A 6,210-nucleotide genomic window follows, 5' to 3' on the forward strand; every position below is an offset into this window, starting at 1 on the left:
ATCCCCTGTCAGCTGTAGAATGGTAGAGTGAAGCAAATATTCCTCTAATAAGAACCATTGTGGGGAAGGGCACACTTAGGAAGTCCCCAGGGACAAGCCTGATGACTTTGGTCTTGTGGATCCAGAGTCAAACCTGTCAGGCATGGTTCCTACTTCTTTGATCTCCGCACTCAGGAACCTATCTAGTGACTTGGTAGCAGCACTTTCAGGGGGCCAAAGGAAACCATGCCAATATGTGGACATCGTAAGACACATCTGAACAAATTTAAAAACTTGAAATCATACCATGTCTCTTTTCTTACCACTATGCCATAAATTAATATCAGAAAAACCTTTGATATCCATCCTTGTGTGGTCAGGTTATTTCAGATAGACAGAGGTTGGAGAAGCAGGTAGTGTAAATTCTGGGTGTTTGGGGCATGTGGATAGCCATATCTGTCCCAGAGTTGGTTGGGTAAGTATACCTGGAACAGGCTGTATCTCCTGGACTTGGTGGAATACAAGATGTAGCAGAGGCCCCCCCAAACTGGGATGCAGCCTGGGCTTGACAGAATGAATCCCATTCCATGGTGGTATTATTCAGTTACCCTGCTCTCACCTCAGTGCACAGATGTCTATGTTAAAACCCAAGTAACCACATTAGCTTTCTATACCAACAGAGCATTAAATTGTACCCACCACACCCTATTTTCACTGAATGAAAAAGAGTACCAAATGTGGAAAGTATACTTACAGAACTTCATGGTCCTAGACTTACTTAGTGCAGCCCAGAGAGGTGTATCTGCTTTACTGAACACTGAGTGTGGTGTTTATATTCTTGACAATCACTGTTATGTTAGTACTGTCCTGATCTAACAGCTTGCTAAGAATCCCTTCCACAAATTTGGCAAATTTGGGATCCTCCTGGTGTTAGTTACAGTCTATAAACTAGTAGATGTCTGGAACAAGCAGAAAAGGTCAGATAAGATGATGTTAAGTGAAATGAACCCCAAGATAGGGAACACAAGTGGTTTTTGTCTTCCTTGCTATTGTTTCTAACATATTTGTAAGGTACCATGTGATTTTCTTGTTGCTTTGTATGTCCCTCCCCCACAGTATAACCCCTATTTACACTGTATTTGATGTTGGTATAATTTGGGGAAGGAAAGGGAAAAAATAGATTGTTTAAATAGGGGTACAAATTAACCATTGCAACAATGAGATGTAAAAGATGCTAGGTCAAAAAACAAACTTTACAATTTAGGTAGGTATCGGAGTGTAGCTGAGGAGGTAGGAGGGAAGGGATGGTAGGGGAAAAACAAAGGAGGAGTCAACAATGCTTGGTAAGAAATGTACTCATGACCTTGCTCATGTAATTGTAACCTCTCTGTTCAGTATTTTCACAATAAAAAACTTAACTAAAAAAAAAAAAGAAGGGCCTGCCCCTTGGTAATATGCTGCTATGGTATATACTGCTGTGGTGGTATACAGGTTCAGGAGTCAACCTTCCTCGCCAGAAGACAGATGACATGTAGATTGTGCAGTGAGATGCTGTAAATAGGTGGCTTGCAGAGACAATAGTTGAACTCCTTTAGCAGTACTTCTGGAGATCCTAGTGATGCGAACCCAGAGAACTTAAACATATTCATGTAGCCCTGAGACCATGTAACCTTGAGGCCAAAGTTGGTCAGATGCTACTTTAGTCTACAGAGATTATAACTGTGTACCATTGCTGTACAGGGTGCCAGAAGACAAAGTGAGCCTGGAATAAACCATGACCCCATTCCCATATTATCTCACATCTTCTTTTTCCTGCCCGAATAATGCTTTACTTTGCCTGGATCAGAGAATCTGCAGTGCAATGCCTATGACCCCTAATTTTTTTGTGCCAGTCCTAGGGCTTGAACCCAGGGTCTGGGCAATGCCCTTGAGCTTGTGTGTTCAAGGCTAGTGCTCTACCACTTGGAGCCATAGTGGCATTTCTGGCTTTTTCTTCTTTTGCTCAAGGGTAACACTCTACTACTTGAGCCACAGCTCCACTTCTCCACTGGTGATAAATGAAAATCTTACGGACTTTCCTGCCTGGGCTAGCTTAGAACTGTAATCATCAGATCTCACTCTCTTGAGTAGCTTAGATGAACAGGTATGAACCACTGGTGCTTGGCAACCTCTAAACTTATATCGCACCCAAAGCTCCATTATGAACTTTAAAGTTATGTTTACTTCAGTGTGTGGGCTGATGGAAGCTCTGTTACTTTGCTGCTATACTCTCTGTAATCTATGGCTCTCCAGTTACTGGCTGAGGAAAAGAAACTGGAATGTGCAGGAGCTTTTCTCTATCTCTGGCTGAAAGTAATAACCTTCTCTTTCTCCTGTATATCATTGGTCAGAGCTCATTATAATGCTCTCCATAACTCTAAAAGACTTAGAAAATATACTTCTCTAAATGCAAGGGAAGGATGCTGATGAGCAGTAATAATAGCTACTACAAAATGAATTGTTTTGGACTTTATTTACCTCCTTGTCCTAAGCCTTTGGTAAATGTATTCTCCAGCTCTACTTACACTAGAGGGGGAATTTGCAGCCCTCATCAGTCTTCACATGTCAGCTGCCTTGGCTCTTGAGCATGTTACAGTGGATGGTGTACTGTGCTCGGCTCCTTCAGGTTGTCTCAGTTACCGGGCTCTTGCATAACCCAAGCTCACACCCTTTCTGCAATGCACAGTACCCCATAATTTGTTGAGGCAGAAGTACAGCCAAAGCCGCACAGTTCTACTTCCCTCCCTGCCAAATTCCTTTTCTTTTTGGTGGTACTGAGGACTCACTGCAGGTCTTTATACTTGCTAAATAAACATTGTACACTTGAACCGTTGAGATTGGGTCTCACTAACTTTGTTTGGGCTAGCCTCAAACTTTTTTTTTCGTCATGGGGCTTGAACTCTGAGCCTGGGCACTGTCCTTCAGCTCTTCAGCTCAAGGCTAGCACTCTGTTGTTTGAGCCACAGCGCCACTTCCACTAACCTCAAACGGCATCTTTCTGCTGCTCCCTCCTGAAAAGGTCTGATTACAGGCGTGTGCCACCATGCTCAGCTTTCTTCTGCCAAATATTTTCTTTCCCCAGGGAAAGGATGAAGATGAAGAGTGGTAAAATATATTTTAATAGAATCAGACCCTTGTTTTGTCTTTTTTAATACTTTTTATTGTAAAAATACTGTACAGAGGGGTTACAGCTATATGAGCAAGGTAATGAGTACATATCCTATCAAGCATTGTTACCTCCTCCTTTGTTTTTCCCCTACCATCCCTTCCCACCCCACCTCCAAAACTACACTCCCCCCATCTTCCACACCCTCCACCCCTGGCCTAAATTGTAAAGTTCGTTTTTCAACATAGTGTCTTGTGCATCTCACTGTTATTATGGGTCAACCTGTATCCCTATTTAAGCATTTTGTTTTTTTTCTTCCCCTCTCCAAATTAGAGAAGTGTATATATACAAGTTGCAAGGCACCGGCATCAAATACAGTGAAAACAGGGGTTATACATGGGGGAGGAATGTACAAAGAAACAAAAAAAAATCACACGATATAAATACGTTAGAAACAATAACCGGAAAGAAAAAAAACCACTTGTGTCCCTATCTTTGGGTTCATTTTGCTTAACATCATCTTATCTGGTCATATGTACATAGCTTTTGATCTTTTCTGCTTACTCCAGACATATGCTAGTTATTTTCTTTGGTTGCTTGTGGATCTTGAACTCAGGGCCTGGGTGTTGTCCCTGAGCATTTCAAGGCTGGTGCTCTACCAATTTCAGCGAAAGTTCCACTTCCAGTTTTCTGGTGGTTAATTGGAGAGAAGAATCTCAGGGATTTTCCTGCCTGGGCTGGCTTTGAATCAAGATCCTCAGATCTTAGCCTCATAAGCAGCTAGGAATACAGGTGTGAGCCATCAGGGCCCGGCAGACCCTTGCTTTTGAGCACGTGTTAATTGTCAATGCAGAGCCAGCACATGAGTTCTACTTACACACCTGCTTTAGGAAGAATCAATCTATGAAAGCCAGGAAAGGGAGAGGTCTGAAGTGAGGAAGTGGATCATTTTCAGCGAAGCTGCAGCAAAGACTGTGCCTCTGGTAAGTGAAACACACACCTCTGGGCATAATGTGGATATCCAGTGATTGATGCTCTGTGGATGAGTCACTGTGGGAGAAGGGTAACTACTATTGGGTGTGGTGTAGCTGAGCTTTAAGTGATAGGGGAGATAAAAACTATAAGAAAAATGGAATGAATGGCTCCTCTTAAGCTAATTGCTACTCTAGAAAACTAAAGAATGAAAAGCCTCAGGCTATTGAACACCTACTATGTGAAAGCCCACAGACTTTCCTGGAAGCTACAGACATCTTACCTGCATGAACAAGATGAGACCCAGACCTTCAAGGCCTGGTAGAACTTCAGGTAAGATAAAATTCTTACCAAGTGCAGTCAGGTAATGCCAGGATCAGGGCCTAGTTGGAAACAACACTTGGAAAGAGAACATTTGAGTGATGTCTCTGAAAAAATTGAGCCCCAGGCAGGCCTGTAGCAGGAAAATGCAGCAGCAGGCTCTTTCCCTTGCTTGAATATAATGTCTTCTTCAAGATTTGTCTTTACCTCTTGTTACTAGTGTTTAATAAGGACTAAGTCATAGCATAGCCCAACTAAGGATGTAAAATTTCCACAGAGTCACTGGATATTATACTTTAAAGTAGCTGCATATTCTACCATTGTGTATTGTGTCCTGGAAAAGAACACATGAGTTCTGATTCTGAGGCTAAAGAACATTGTTCATTTCTTTGAGGATGTTGTTTTGATGGAGGATTTAATGACTGGGTAAGGACTTCAGGTGATGGTGCATTGCCACTATAGGTTGACTCATAACGGGCATGAAAAAGAGGGCATGCTAAAAGTGAAGATATTCTGTGAGGCCAGACAATTATGAGTAAAATACATTTACCAAGGCCATGATCAGTGCCGGTTTGCAGCCCCAGCATTGCTCATATGTGCAGTGGAAGCTTTCTTCTGTCATTCAGGATTGACAGCAGGAGAGGCTCTTAGTCCTGAGCTTACTCATAGCACTGGGGATAATGGGATGATGCATCAACAAAGGCCACCTGTTATGGAACCACCAAAATGCAGGTAGATACAATTTTGTAAGAAATGACAACCTGAGTAACAGACAAAGGGGCTGACTCACAAAAGTGGAGATAGTTAACCACGAAAAGTGTTACTAGAGGAAAGTAGGGAAGACTAGAAGACTGAGGACCTGCTCAAATCAATGCAGTGCCTGATTTAAAGTTAAACCTGAGGTAAATTTAATGAGAAAAATTTCAACCCATAGCAAATGCACATAATAACTTTCCCAGGAGTCCTTTACTTGGTAACTAATAGGTAACCTTCCTCGTTTGCAGAATTGAGGGACTTCTTTGAATACAGAGTTGTGTTTTAAAGTTGCAAGATGCACTATATTGGTAAACTACTATGTTGAATGACAACTCCTTTGAATAACTACTTAAAGATGATAAAAATATTTTTAAAAACCACAGTGAGAACCCAATCATGTTATTTTCAAGATGAACATTTTGAAGTAAAGATTTTCTTTAAAAAAAATAGAGCAAAAGGTTAAAACAACAATAACAAGGTCCTTTCACAGTGCTTGTAACAAGAAGTTTGGCACTATTTACAAAATACAATTTTTTTGAAAGTGAAACTGGTAAAACTATTAAAAATGTGGCATTGTTTGTATAATTACATTTTATTTTCATTTAATATATGAACACTTTGAGGAAATAAATTTAAAAGAAAGCTACCATTTTAATTTCCTGTAGGTGTATAATGATTAAGGCAAAAAAAATACAGAATCTGTGCAAGTACTTGGAAATAAGCCCAACATGCTGTTATCTGTAACTTTAAAAGTTTTATTCACTGTAAAATATAAAAGCTTTGATCTAGAATCCATAACATCCTGAGCAGATTCATTATTGACATGTAACACTTTGTCTTAATTTTCTTTCAAGAAAAGAAGTTCTTCATAGACAAGTAGGCAAAATGACAACCCAAGATTTCATATACATTTGTCAAAACTGTATATATATTTTATGTTTTATAAAGTATTTTTATATATAATCAAAAATTTCTGATGGTTATAAAATATGTTTTTCCCCACAATTGAACTCCTTCCATTATTAAAGATGCTACAG

This window comes from Dipodomys ordii, unplaced genomic scaffold (assembly GCF_000151885.1).
Source record: "Dipodomys ordii isolate 6190 unplaced genomic scaffold, Dord_2.0 Scaffold5, whole genome shotgun sequence".
NCBI lineage: Eukaryota > Metazoa > Chordata > Mammalia > Rodentia > Heteromyidae > Dipodomys > Dipodomys ordii.